This window comes from Corylus avellana, chromosome 4 (genome assembly GCF_965113065.1).
Source record: "Corylus avellana chromosome 4, dhCorAvel1.hap1.2, whole genome shotgun sequence".
In the NCBI taxonomy this organism is placed as follows: Eukaryota; Viridiplantae; Streptophyta; class Magnoliopsida; order Fagales; family Betulaceae; genus Corylus; species Corylus avellana.
In genome coordinates this window covers 24,273,034-24,288,942 of record NC_142493.1, presented here as the reverse complement: position 1 = coordinate 24,288,942, position 15,909 = coordinate 24,273,034, and the positions used below count along the sequence as shown (strand labels likewise).

Below are 15,909 nucleotides of genomic sequence, written 5' to 3'. Positions count from 1 at the left end.
TTACTCCATGATACAGTATCTATTAAAGGGAAACACCAAAAAGCCAAATCCCAGCATTTAATTAATTAGTTTTATTGAACCAATTCTTATATATAATTGATTGATAGTGAAAATTCTAAAACGACTCCAAACGACACCTATTCAAATGTCTAGGTGATTCACAAATATTAAGCGGAATAAGATCTGACCTAACAATTAATAATCAACCAAATTCAGATATGTAATGAAAAACAAGGACACAGATATTTGGTTACGAAGAGGAAACCATTTAGAGATCTCTCTAAATGTAAAACCTTTCCGGAACAGCCAAACCCAGGAAATCAATCCACTATAAGAAGAATAAGGAATACAAGAAGAATTACAAAACCTTTGCAATTTACTCTTCCTTGTACACGACAAACGACCCACTTGACTTCTACCGCAGTAGCCCTTTCCAGAACATCTGGCACAATTCTTCTATACGATTTCCTTTCATCGGAACTTCAATTGGCTTCACGTATTTAATCCCTTCTCAAATAAGCTAGAACAATATCTCTCTCTAAGCTCTCTGATTTTGCTCTCCAAAATACGTATGTATAAATGTAGCAAAATCGTGTTTAAATAGAAAATAAAACAAAATAAAACAGCCATGTCCGGACATGAGCAATCTGGTGTCCGGACCTTCCCTTCACAATAATCATTTCTGGAAATGGGGTCCGGACCCAGCTTCTGGCGGTCCGGACCTCTCCTTCAAAATCCAGTTTCTGGAAATCAGGTCTGAATCCAGCTTCTGGCGGTCCGGACATGCCCTTCAATAGATATTCTCTGGAAATTAGGTCCGGACCTAGCTTCTGAGGATCCAGACCTGCCTTCTAGAATTTGTTTTCTGGACATGTTAAGATGCTTCATTTTCACCAACTTTACACGCAAACCGAATGAGCCAAAACATAACCCAACAGATAGTACAAAAGATATCTTCATTCCTATTTTTCTGCAGTAGTATTTGTATTGCTAATAAGAAGTTTAGGCCCATTAACCCAGCAGAGCTTTCTCTATAAGCAAAGAATGCTTGGAACAAGAGACAACAAAACCATGCTCGTATACGCCACCTCTTTCTTTCTCTAGACTGCAGCACTAGTGTTCTGCTGACAAAAGAAATAGCATATTTACATTTTTGTAAAGATTACTTCTTTTTTTTAAAAAAAAGAAAAGAAAAGAAAAGAAAAGAAAAATGATAGGAGGGGTCGATCAACTATATATGGCTACTCTACCTACACTCAAGAAATTAGGTCATTAGAGTCGCTGCTAATGAGCAAAACGTCGCCGCTATTTGTCAATAGCGGCAACCCTTGGCTACTACTTAGCTGCTGGTACTAACTTGACACTGATGCTCAATAGCGGCAACTTTTAGGGTCGCCGCTAATTAATGACCGCTCGAGATGACATTTTTTTGTTGCCGCAAAAGAGTTTGAAATGGGCCGTGTGTCGCCTCTACTGACCCATCAATAGCGGCGACCATAAAGTTGCTGCTATTGAGCATCAGTGTCAGATTAGTACCGGTAGCTAATGATCGTGACATTTTTGTCACTGCGATTTAAAACATCATTAGCGGCGACCGTAAGGTAGCCGCTACCCCTCTTTAGCGGCGACTTTGGGGTCACCGCTATTTAATTAATGAGAAAAAAAAAAAATTAGCAGCGAGTCACCGCTATTTAAATTTTTTTTAAAAAAAAATCGCTTATAATAGATGGTGTTAGAGAGTAGTTATGGGAACTACATCAAGCCTATTTATAGTTAAATCGCTAGAGATAGCTAAACCATTAAAACAAGTTGGTGCAAGCATTGCATATGGAAGGACAAGTGGATTCAAGGATTCACTTCTTATCATGGAACAAAAAGTGAAAGAAGGGGATGTCGGGGATGTCCGGATAATAAGGTATATAATCAAAAGTAAACTCATGCCAAGTCAATCAAACTAAACCACCCAATCCAAGGTCTGCCTTTGAATTGTGGACTCTAAGAGCAACAAATCTTACATATATTGAAGGATTTGAGTCCTCACCTATGAGCACAAACTATGTCCGAAAAAAAAATAAAGGACTTCATCTCATCAAGCAAAGGTATAACACTATCTCTCTTTTATTCAAATGCTTCTAGTATTTGCTATTTACATGCTTGCAAATTCTTATAAAGAGAAGTGCAACTCACATAACGGTGGAACATCTTTACAACCTCTACAGAATTTGAGAGAAATCTTTAGCTGAGAAAGAAACACAAAAGGGAATCTAATATACATGTAAAAAAAAAGAAAAGTAAAAGACTCATAAAAGACATACACCTCATACCAGTATTCATCACAAAGCTAACAAACAAACAACACACAATCGCTTCAAAGAAACTCCACAGAAACTACCCACACTACCACCAACTAAAGCTACAAGACCAAAATATTAAAATTAAATGAAAAAGGTTCAATACAACAATTTCATTACATATCATTACAGGGCCCTGATATACGCCGCGTGCTCTTTTACTTCACCCATCATTACGAAGACGTCAACTTTTTTAATCTTCTTTTTTCTTTTCCTTTCTTATCACTCCAATACTTTGTCTTATACTATGGACAAAAAACATACTTGAAGCAATTGTGGGCCAGAAACAAATAAATTACAATAATAACTCCCGTAGGATCATGTTGTGCTAATTACAATTGACGTCATTAGTGCTCGTGACATAAATCAAAATCATACTGATTTTTGAGTGTGTATGTATGTTCAACCCAATAGAGCACAAATAGGCAACATTTCTTTATTCATATATTGTTCAAAATTATGACCAAGAACTAGAAAAAATAATGGAGTTAGTCAATGTTTGTTGATTCCAGCAACCACCCACGAAAAATTTTGTTGAAAGAAAACTAACTAGTGAAATAATCACTGCAAGTTTAAATCGGATAAATCTGGAGAAATTCACAAAAACTGAAATATCATTTAGTAAAAAACAAATGTTGAAAATAAAATTGAAGAAAACAGACAATTATTTATTTTATTTATTTTTTTAATAAATGAGACCATCTTAGGGTGTCAAACTAGTTCTTAGATCTAACTACAAGCTGGGTCTAGCTCACTAATCTGAAACAAACAATCACATGAACAAACTAAAACAGAGAAAGCAGAAATAGAGCTTAGCAAACAAATGAAAAATCTCTCTTTTGAAATACCAAACTACTTCCAAAAGTAAGTAAAACAAAAAGAATCAAACTTTAGCTCTTCTTCTTCTTCAAAAGCCGATCAAGAATAAAAAAAAAAAAGAATAACTAAGACTAAAAGCAGTTCTTTTTTCCTGAAACAAATAACTTAAGACAAAAAAACGATCTTCGGCCTTAATTACCACAATCAAACACAAACACAAACGTATATCATTAATGAGGTCACCAATGCAAACCAACAAACAAATATAATCAAAAACCAAACACTCCAATTCACATTCTACTCAGACAAGGCGAACAAGCTCAGGTCACCCTTCTTGGGTTGCAGTGAAAAGGCTAATACTATATTGCTGGCAATGTTGTGCATTGTACACACACAAAAAGAGATGGGTTGAAAGCTTGGGTTTAGGGCAGTAGAGAGGCAAAGATGGTTGATGTTGTTGTTGCAACCTGCTAGGCTTGTCCACTTAGAGCATTCACAATGGATGAGCTAAATGGTATATACTTTTATCTAAAATGGCTAATCAGATTTGTAAAAAAACCATCTACATTGGATTAGCACAAAAAAAAAGAAAGAAAGCAAAATGGATATTTGATTGGTAAAGCAAAGCCAAAAAAAAAAAAAAAAAAAAAAAAAAAAAAACATTTTTCAAGGGAGCCATTTTTTTTTTTATTGTTTCTCTCACCTGTTTTTTCTTTTTTCCAAAACCCTTCCTACTTTTTCCCAATAAGTTTTTCCAAAAAAAATTTCCAATAAAGAGTAAAAAAATAATATTTAAATAATATAGATAAAAATATAGCTAATTGGATGTAGGAGACCTTTAAAAATTTATTAGCTAAACTAGATAAAGTGAGTTTTGAGAAGCCATTTTGCATAAAAATTTGGCCCCTTCAATAATATTGTGAATGTGCTTACATGGGTATTTATAGAATACAAATGACCTTTCTAACTTATTCACAATAACTTTATTCATTTATATCTCATATAACTCTCATGTAACTTTTATGTAAAATAACTTTTAAAAAATTAAAAGACAACTTCTTCAACTCAATTAGTAACATATGAGAATATGAAATGAAAAGTCACTTAGTAACTTATTAGCATATGAAATGAAAAGACTCAACTAAATATTATTAAAATTAAGTTTATTATTCAACAATATCTCCGTTTACGTACTTCACATGCCTCACATGCATGTCACTATAAATGCAGATCTAAATAATTTGTCAGTATATATTGTTGGCTATTTTAAAACGTAACTGAAGCAACACACAATCAAGTCTCAAGAGGAGATGCAGAAAACTCCTTACAATTTTATTTTATTTTATTTTTAATCAAATGCGGGAAAAGGTTACAAGGGAGGATCATTCCCACTCTTGATCCTAATAGAAGAGAGAATGGGAGATCCTATGGGAATGCTTCCGAACACAAGGTTAGAAGCGGCCCACTTAGCAAACCAATGTGCTCTAAAATTAGCACAACGTGACACTTTCAAAGCCTTACAACTTTGAAAAGAAGAAAAAATAAGAGAGATATCCTTCACTACACTAGAAAAGTTCCAATCTCTAAACACCAAGGGGTTATTAATGGCAGTTATCACCGTGAGAGCGTCCCCTTCAAGAAGTAAGTTTGAACAATCATGAGAAGCAGCAAGTTGAGAGGCTAACAAGGCAGCATGAGATTCCCCTAAGGTAACATCAACAGAAGATAAACGTTTTGAAGCAGCAGCAAGAATACAGCCATAAGAATCTGAAAGCACAGCTGCTGCCACAGAAAAATCATTTCTAATAGCCACATCAAAGTTGGCCTTGAAAATCCCAGCAGGCGGAGGAGACCAAACAGAGTTGGATACAGACGAATGCCAAGCTGAGAGGTGAGTTCTGAACGAGGTGAAAATCTGCTTGATTGAAGTTTTGATTACAAACTAATTAATAGAAACAACTCAACAAATAAAAACAACAGCAACTACATCTGCATAAACCATAATGCAGTAAACATCAAATCAGCAAATCCATAGGGAGATTCCAATTTCTTCCTAAAATGACATTCTCTAAACATGCACAAGTGGAATCTGCCTTACCCAAAATTCTGGACCTAACTTCCCAAAAGGGTGGCTAACCTTTTTGTTGATGGCAAAGATTTATATGCATCTTTAGAGAGTTGAGGCTGTGGTTGATTTTCTGAGCAAAGGGGGTTAATTCCTGTGTCGTGTCACTGAAATCAAGCAACCATGAGTATATATTTACATTATATTTAACAGGACAATATTATGTGTCAACTATTTTATTTTTCCACCCCATTTAGAAACCTATAAATTGGCCAGTAAACCTATAAAAGTAATATTATGTGTAATATTTTATTTTGTTATCTACTCATTACTAATCACAACAACCCTTGATTAGTTGTTGGTAGAATAGGATCCTCTCCAGTTCATGGCTAGGATTTCTTCTTAGAAATCTTATGGCCACAAATGGGACACATATTCCACTAATAAAAATAATAATAAAATATTATTTTAAATTAAAAAAATAAAAAAATAAAAAAAAGAAAAAAAGAAGGAGGTGGCCGGCCACCCCCATTTCGGGTAGGGGTGGCTTCCAATGGCCTGCCAGAGGTGGCCGAACCACCCCCATGGCCTATGGAGGTGGTTCGGCCACCCCTTACCCAAAATGTTTTTCTTATTTTTTTTTATTATTTTTTTTAAAATTTAAAATAATATTTTATTACTATTTTTATCATTGGGATATGTGCCCAATTTATAGTCATAGGATTTCTGAGAAGAAATCCTAACTATAAACTGGATATTTTTCAATCCATAATAGACTGGAGAGGATCCTGTTCCGTTGCTGGTTGGAGTCTTGGAGACTGTTACTAATTTCAAGACCTATATTTGTATCCTTATAAATGAGGCTAAACGAATTAATTAATCACAACAACCCTAGCTTAGTACGATGTCGTTGGTTGGAGGTACTGTTACTAATTAATTTAAACACACACACACACACACACACACACACACACACACACATATATATATATATATATATATATATATATATATATATATTCTCATAAAAATGAGGCTGAACCCCAACAACCATTTCCCAGAAAAAAAAAAAAAAAAAACAAATAAAAAGAAAAATTAAATCACAACAACCCTTAGTACGTTGTTGGTTGGAGAGTGCAACTAATTTCAACACCAATATTTACATCCTTGTGAATGAGGCTGAACGAATTCTTCACAAATTTCACGACCTCGTATAAGCATGTGAAAGAGACAAATCTAGAAACGCCATGCTCACGTCTGCAATTGTTGATTGTTGTGACGTAGTATGTGAATAACGTCATGAGCTTTGTACCATTTGATCCCCAATGAAAGGACCATTTAATCTTAGCTATAGATTGAAACGCCTTAGGGGATTAACAGCTTTAATTAGCAGATTTATTCAAGAATTAATAGGATGAAGTCATTTTTAGTTTGACTTAAGGAAGACAGATGTGCTTTTACATTATTTTACTATTTTTAATAGTCTTTTCTCCTCGTATATATGTTGTTTTTTTAGTTGCTAAATAATTACTCGTGACTGATCACTTCACTGCAGGGCACCCAAGGAACCGTGGAATACTTGGAGGAGAAGACCCCCAAAGCAAGTTTCCTGTGTGGTAATCACAAAAGAATGATCTTTCTTCTTCTTCTTCTTCTTCTTCTTTTTTTTTTTTTTTTTTTTTTTTTTTTTTCCCAAAAAGCACCTTTTCAAATCTGTGGGAACCCTAAGGCGGGCATCTGTCCTCTTAAAGCGTCCAAAGCAAGAACTCATTGAACTTAACACCGTCATCAAATCCACACTGGAAGTGATTGAATGCGTCTTTGTGTTGGAGAAGCTGTGGAATCAATATGACACAAAGGATGTACCAGCATTGTCAACAGGCATCGACCATATCCCGGTGGATGTTTTCTGGGCTATTGTAACCGTCGTAGCGACCACCACTCAGCCTTTGCTGCCTCACAAGCGATGAGTAAGTTCTTTGACTTTTTTTTTTTTTGTTTTTCGTTTTTTTTTCTTTCTTGGAAAGCCATGGGATGCAAGCCCGCATCCTTCAGTATTAGATGGCATTAACATATATATATATATGTCACAATCTCAATTAAGGCTTGCCAAAATGCTGCTAGTTATATATTTCAGAAAGTTGGTTAATCTCTATATATGCAATACAAAAATACTGAAATAATTTATTTCCCATATATATCTCACTAGAGTTAAAATTGACCATGGTTGGCCCGATTTACGGTGACAAGAAGCAGGAAGTATCCCAGTTTTCTCAGAAGCTCAATGTCATCCTCACCAAACTGAATAGGCAGAAATCAATGTGCAGGCAACAAATAGGTCAGTTTCTTGGCGGTTTCATTTTCAAGGATACAATTAAGTTTCCTTGGATGTATTTAATTTGCAGATTCAATTAATTCATTGCCTTAAAACTGGGACTACTCCAATGATGAGAGATCTTGGTTTAATGCAGTGGAGATAGAGGCTTACCGGAGGATTAGGAGGATTATTGGTGTAAGGAGATTATGGAAGTAATTAAAGTAATGATTTATTCCAAGGACAACCCGCAGCCCATGATTGATGGTTCTACCAAAAAACCGGTATGCTCTTTTATATATATATATATATATATATATATATATATATATGTGTGTGTGTGTGTGTGTGTGTGTGTGCGTGTGTGAAGAATTGTCTTACTCTTCATGTTTGAAATCATCGTTGCTAACACAAGTTTCTTGTTATCCATTAATTAATGGAGTGCCACAAACTGGTTAACATTGATGTGGTGAAGGGGAAGAATGTGTTCTTGTTCATTTCGGGGCTAGACATATCCAATTATGACATTTCAAGTCTCAGGTCAATTTATGATTCGATAAAGAAGGGTGATGAGTATAAGATTGTATTGATCCCAATTGTGGACCAATGGACTCAGGAGCTGCAAACCAAGTTTGAGTACTGGATGTCTAACTTCCCATGGTACGCGGTGAAATACTTTTCACTAAAACCAGGCATCAGATTCATCAAGGAGAAGTGGTACTGCAAGGGTAGTCCCTCCGTTGTGGTGTTCAATCCCCAAGGAATGGTGGAACATGAGAATGCAATCCACATGATCAGAGCATGAGGAATGAAGGCCTTCCCTTTCACCACCTGAGAGGAAGAAAATCTATCGACTAGAAGGGATTGGTTTGTCTCCATAGCAACTAACGTTCACCCAGATATAGATAACTGGGTAAATTCATTTAACAAATCTATTTCTCTCTCTCTCTCTCGCACACACACATTCATTATTCATGCACATTTTTGCAAGAAATAACTTGTTAATTCGATCAGATCAAGGATGAAAAGTACATCTTTTTCTACGGAGGCAAGAACCAGCAGTGGATCCAACTTCTTACTACAAGACAAACTGCAATTGCCAATGATGCGGCGATAAAGGAATCAAGGATTCGGATAGAGTCCGTGTGCATTGGAAAGGGCAGCAAAGGAGAGGGCAACCTGGACATCTTAGCGCGATTCTGGACAGGCATTGAGAGCACGTTCATTTCCAAGACTCATAGGAAGACCGAAATCGACACCATGACACTTGAAATCCAGAAACTGCTTTCCTACAAGAATCAGAGCGGATGGGCTGTGCTGACTAAAGGATCTAACGTGGTGCTCAGTGGTCAGGGGACAATTATGTCGAAGGTTGTGCAGGAGTATGAAAAATGGAAGGGGTTTGTGCAACACAAGGGCTTTGAGTTAGCTATCAAAGAGTACCATAATAAGCTGGTTCTTAACCCCGTGGCCCACATTTACTGCTGCATTGAAATTTCCAACACCAGTGGAAGAATTCCAGAGAACATGAAATGCCCCGACTGTTCCCGCATCATGGAGACATATATCAGTTTCAAGTGCTGCCACATTGATGGTTCTGCCAAGGGAGGAGTACTGCATTAATTATGTGGCTTCTTTCTTTAAACGTCTATCTCTGCTGACAATTGAGTCTTTCTTTCTCAAGTGTTCCAATAAAGAGAACATCTATCAAGAGTCCAGATAGATAGATGTTCAGTTTATGTCGAGTTCCTATTTTAAGTTGAAGTGCAAGTCAAGAGTCCTTGTTGCTCTTTTAATTGCTTTCCAGTACATGTCTCGGTTGTGACTTTATTTAAGAAGCCCCAGTTATGGAATAAAGTGGAGCAGAGAAATATCTTAAGAAGAGGGGATTTTACTGCAAACAATGAAAATTCACCAATCTCAGCTATAAAATATGAATGCAAATATATATATATTGATTGATTTATATCAAGCACCCGAAACCATTATCTTGCACTAAATTGGGCAGAACAATGATGACCTGGCCTCCATGAATTCTAACATGAATATTAAAGTATATATTACATATATACGATCCATGACAAAGGCATCAAACTTCAAACGCAATCAGCTAGGATGCCCTTTATTGTAGTATTACACAACAACTTCTATCATAGCACGAAAGTCATTATTTAGTAGAGATATAGAGAGAGGTTGGCATCTAATGCAGCCCGTTGATAGCACCATCAATGTGGCAACACTTGAAGCTAACATAGGTCTCCATGACGCGGGGACAATGAGGGCATTTCATATGCTCTGGGATCTTTCCAGCAGCGAGTGGGATGTCAACACGGCAACATGGGCGATCCCCTTCAAGAACCTTGTCATGGTGCTCCTTAAAACAAACTTCAAAGCCAATCTCACGCACGTACTCCTTCCATTTTTCAAACTCATCTAACACCTTAAGAATTGTAGTTCCAGCACCACTCACAACCACTTTAGACCCTTTGCTTAGTATAGCCCATCCACTCTCATTCTTGAAGGAAAGCAACTTCTGGATATCTTGTGTTTCACTGTCATGTTCGGTCTCTTTGGAGAAGAAAAGGCTGTCCATTTTGTTCCAAAAACGCCCTAGCATCGTGACATCATCGTCTCCTTCGCTGTCTTTTCCTATGCAAAACAACTCTATCGAAATCTTTTTTTCCTTCATCACTGGATCATTTGCCAGGGCAAGTGCTTTGTTTCCAAATTCTTGGATCCATTTATTGTCCTTTCCTCCATAGAAGAAAACGTACTTATCCTCTCTGATCTGATTGTACAAAATATGTCAAAGCTCAAATTTCATATATATATATATATATATATATATATCTGTGTGTGTGTGTAAATGCATTGAAATTTTTAAAATAACTTACCCAGTCCTGCAAATTTGGACAAATTCCAACCATTATATCTCCCATCCAATTCGGTTCCTTCGCCAAACGTCCTTCAACCTCTTTAGTGAAAGGGAAGGCCTTAATTCCCCACACGCGAATCATATGGAGTGCATTGGTGTGCTCCACCTTCCCTTGTGGGTTCAGCACCACAAGGATAGGCTTATTCTTGAAGTTCCACTCCTCCTTAATAAACTTTATGCCTTCTACTGGTTCAAAGTACTGCACTATGTACCACGACATCTTAGACCGCAGCGCTTCAAACTTCTTTCGCTCATCATCATTCCATTGTTCCAAAATTGGGATCCATAGAATTTTATACTGATCCTTCTTCCTTATTTCATCATCGATTGGCTTTAGAATCGAGATGTCATCAATGGAGATGTCCAGGCTGGAAAAGAACAATAGAACATTATTCTTTCTCAGCACCTCGATGTTAACCTGTTAGTGCAGCATGCACGATTAAGAAAATTAACAACTAAATACCATAATATTCAACTAGCCAGTAATGCATGCAAGCTTTAGGGGTGGGACGCAAATACATTTATAAATGCAAAAGTTTCGAACAAGCTTGAAAAAGAGAAGAGCTTTGTTGTCTTAACCATTAATAATGATGAAATTTTAATTATATGGTGCAAAATTGAGAAAGCTTTTTTAAAACGTATTCCAGAAAAGCTTACCATGTTATTAGCAGACCCATCAATAATAAGCGGCCGCACAGTATCCTTGTCGAAAATTAACGCCTTGAAAATCTCCATGATTTCGGTAGGTGTTCGGAAGAGTTTCGTGAGGTTCCTATAAGCTTCTGCTTCCTCTGCAGTAAACAAGAAATAATAATTTGTCAGTGTTGTTGCCTATTTTTAAGTCATTATATTGCATATGCATGCTCCTAGCTTATATATGATGAATTAAATTCGCCGGTGGCTAACCTTTTTCTATTTTTCTATTTTATGAATAAGGTACTTTTTTTTTTTTAATTTTTTTTTTTGAAAAATACATTTTACCCCCTAACTATCTACCCATTTGCACTTTTAACCTCAATGTTTAAAAAGGGACACTTTACTCCCTCCAAACTTCCAAATTGTTGCAATTCGACCATATCATTCTGACATTTTTTTCCCCAAAATGCCCTCATCCCAAGTAAAAAAAATTAAAAATTAAAAATTAAAAATTGAGAGGTGGCTGGCCACCTCAGTTGGGCCTGTGGGTGGCTTCGGCCACCCCTTAATTTTTTTAAATTTTTTTTTTTAACTTGGGTGGGGGCATTTTGGGAAAAAAAAAAAAGAAATCAGAATGGTTGAATTACAACAATTTGAAAATTTGGGAGAGTAAAGTGTTATTTTTTAAACATTGGGGTTAAAAGTACAAATAAGTAGATAGGGGAGTAAAGTGTATTTTCCCCTTTTCCTTTTTTTTTTTTTTTTTTTTGTTTTTTTGTTTTTTAATTCAAAATAACTGAAGCAATATACAATCGAGTCTCAAAAGGAGATGCAGAAAACTCCTTACAAACTAATAGAAACAACTCAACAAATAAAAACAACTGCAACTGCATCTGCATCAACATAGGGAGATCGATTCCAATTTCTTCCTAAAATGACATTCTCTAAACACAAATGGAATCTGCCCTTACCCAAAATTCTGGACCTAACTTCCCAAGAGAGTGGCCAACCTTTTTGTTGATGGCAAAGATTTATATGCTTCTTTAGAGAGTTGAGGCTGTGGTTGATTTTCTGAGCAAAGGGGGTTAATTCCTGTGCCGTGTCCCTGAAATCAAGCAACCATGACCATATATTTGCATTATATTTAACAGGACAATATTATGTGTCAACTATTTTATTTTTCCACCCCATTTAGAAGCCAACAGTGAGAGAGAATAACAAACCTATATTGTTTATCCTTATACAAAAGAGAAGTTTGTATTTTCTTTTGCTTTTTTTTTTTTTTTTGGGCAATAATGAGATTTTTAGTATAGTATTGGGAATTTAGGTTTTAATAATTTTCTCTTGGCCTTTTTATATTTTTTCATTGATAGTGAATACTTTGTGATCGCCTCCGTATGTGAATGTTGTTCACATTGGTGTGAATCATGTAAATCTTTCTTTTGTGATTGTATTATCTTATATACTATAATTATCATTTTTTGGACCGCACGTTTAAACCATCGGTAGTCAGATAGCACATCTGAGTTGTGCAAGCAGCAATGGTAATGATAGCCCAATAGACATCTACTGGGATATGGCTCATGGCAGTTGCTAATGCTGGTACATCCTTTGTATCATAGGTAGATAGTTTTTCCAACTCAAAGATGGACTCGATGACTTTCAATGTGTCCTTGATGAGGTTGTTAAGTTCAACAATCGCTTTTTTGTATTTCTGAAGGCCTGAAAGCTTTGAGATATCTGGTACTCGTTTCAGGATTCCCACTGATTTGGCGAGTTGGTCCGATGAAGGAAGTTGGGCAAGGAGCCAGAAATCCCCATATTCAAAAGCAAAAGCAGCAAGTATCAGCACTGCCTTGGCATCCCATGAGTAGTTTGAAAGTTTGTCAAGTATTGACATTGTTGTTCTGTTAGCAATTACTTCACAGGTGTCTGGCATTCCATCTAACAATTAATGCACATATATATTTGTTATTATGGAAAACGCTATTGTATCTATAAAATAATCACATTCATCTTAGACTCAATTTACTTCAACATAAAATGGTTTTCAGAAAATGATTTCCGCATTTTACAGTGTTTACTGTGACGTAAAATAGCGGTCAACGGTGACTGAAAATTCTTTTTTAATTTTCGAAAAATTGTTTACGGTTTCGACTTTAAGAATCTCATTCTCTAATTGACGGACATTAGCGTTTTTTGTTCTTATTACTAAATCAACAAAAAAAAAAAATGCTATTTTTTTGTTTATTTTGGCATAAATGTTTTTTTTTTTATTATTTTATTTATTTATTTTGATTTTGACATCTCATTCTCAAATCGACTTTGAGCATCTCATTCTGGTTTTGTTCTTCTCATTCCTAATTTATGCCAAAATCATCAAAAAAAACAAAAAAACAAAACAAAACAAAAAATGCTATTTTTTGTTATTACCTCGTAGGAAAGTTGCTTGAGTGTGCACAGTGGGGTGCTGAAGGTGGCTTTGGGCGCCTTTTCCTCCAAGTTCTCTTGCCGTGAAGGAGCTCCCTATAATATATGGAGAAATTTATTGAAAAAAAAAAGAAAAAAAAAAGCATTTTCCTCCAATTTCTCTTCTATAATAAAACGTGTTAAAATCTTAATACTCACCTCTTTGCTATTTTCAAAACGCTGAGTTTTTTAATCTAAAAAGTGTTACGACAATTAATAGTGAATCCCCCCAAAATATATATATATATATATATACCAGCACGACATTGTCAACAATCTGGGTGGCTCGCTTAAGAATGTTTTCGGCGACAATGAAAAGAGAGTCGGCGTCAAACTTTTCGTCAGCATTGACATGAGTTGCATAAATTTGAGTCATGATCTGCTCGTCAGACATGGTGAACACGCTCTGCTCACCCTTAACGGCTTTGTGTGCGGTAACTGGCACCATCTTATTGTCAGACATATTGTTGATCAGAGGCTATTTTAGAAACTCTTGGCCTCTTCGGGGAACAACAGATCGAAATTGGCTTATGCTGCTGCCGTATATATTCTATTTATAGCCATCACAATCGGAATACTTTTTCAATTTTTGTAGAAATTTATGGGTTAACTCATTTTATAAAACCTGTTCAATAAGAGAGGATTATCATTTCTTATAAACATGTTCAAGATCTTGTCTACAAGTAATGTGAGATTATTTCTCAACATCCTCCCTCACGTGCAGGCCAGTAAATAGTGTGGACTCCAATTGTCTTATCATAAACTCTAATATCATATTAAATTTCTAAAAAATTAAATATTCAATAAATTCTATTTAATTTATTTTATTTTCTTGTCTCTTGTCCCATGCATTCTTTGCTTGAGGAGACGTATACGTACAGTACTAGTGGGTTAAAGTTAAAGCGCTCAAAATTCCAAAGCACCAAAGAGCAGCAACCTTAACAGCCAATATTGCTGACAACCGACAACAGCCATTAACATCTCTCAGGAAACAAAAAAAGTACTCTCTGTTACTTAAGAGGAAACACAATCAATCTTTGTTTATATATTAATTATGGTCCTTGTTTATAAGTTATATTACTCATTGTTTTCTTCTCCCCTTCTCAGATTATTCTTAAAATTAAAAAAAGAAAATATATAAAATTACATGAATGGTTTTTATCCCTTTTTCTTCTAATGCTATAAATTAGCATTGTCCTTGTACTGTTAATAAAAGTAATTCAATAAATGTGTAGCCCTATGGGGCACCTTTTAATAGTAAACATAGGCCTGTGAGGCTAAACTACCTCATATTTATGTATTCTCCCTTTCTCTCTTGCTTTCATTACTTCTTTTTCTTTATTTTATTATAAATTCCGGGGTATCACTGTTACGTGGCTTTTTGTAGGGTGTTAGCAAACCACTGCCTCAGGGTTTTTCTAAAAAATTAGATGCTTTCTGAATTTTTTTTTTTTTTTTTTTTATATGTCCACATAAGAGAGGAAATGAATGCTTCTGATCTTGTTTTGGTATAAAACAATACCTATAGCTTCTACAAGCCCGCCTTGTTGTAATATTTGTTACAAACATTCATTTTAAGTCATTTGGAAATGTTTTATCATTTGATAATATCTTCTTAAAGGTTTTTATGAGAAATAAAAATCATTTTTAGCCATTTTGATTTATAACCGTTTGTATTTATTACTTGGTTATAAGATATAACTTTTATGACCGTTAGTGTTTATTACTTGGTTATGAGATATAACTTTTATGACCGTTTGTATTTATTACTTGGTTATGAGTTATTAAATAAAAATTAGTTTTAATTGATTTTTACCGTTTTGACCGTTAGTCTTTAACAAGTTTTATTGTAGTTTGACCATTTTGTTATTAACAAATGTTTTACCGTTTTTGGTGTTATGACCATTTGGACATTATAAAAAGAAAAGAAAACATCCACAATCCTATGGTAGAGTGAGCTTGCAACAAGAAAGAAAGAAAGATAAACTCATTTTCTTTATAAAAGAGTTTTGTCATATTTTAGAAGATCAATTGCATAGAATTCTATTCTATTCAATTTCTATTTTCTCTTTGCGGTTTTTTTTTTTAAGAAGATCAAAGGGTTGTTCTACTAATCTTCGTTATTGGAAGTGCGTCCTTAACGAAGGTAGACGCTATAGTCTAATCCTGGGAGGTTGCGTGTCAAAGGATCCGATCGCACCGAGTTATACACTCCGGGAGGCACGAATCAACCTTTAAGGACAACGCTCTTGTGTGATTCTATAGCACATTGTGAGATCTTTCCATACTCTACTTTTTATCTCTTGTATTTTAGTTATTT

General features: G+C 35.3%; 2 pseudogenes; one reads left to right on the top strand and one right to left on the bottom strand.

Moving 5' to 3' along the window:
• The first annotated feature begins 6,139 nt into the window (after nt 1–6,139).
• Nucleotides 6,140–9,172, top strand: LOC148586482 (protein SIEVE ELEMENT OCCLUSION B-like; annotated as a pseudogene).
• Nucleotides 9,173–9,749: 577 nt separating this feature from the next.
• On the bottom strand, nt 9,750–14,052 carry LOC132180048 (protein SIEVE ELEMENT OCCLUSION B-like; annotated as a pseudogene).
• Nucleotides 14,053–15,909: the final 1,857 nt, after the last annotated feature.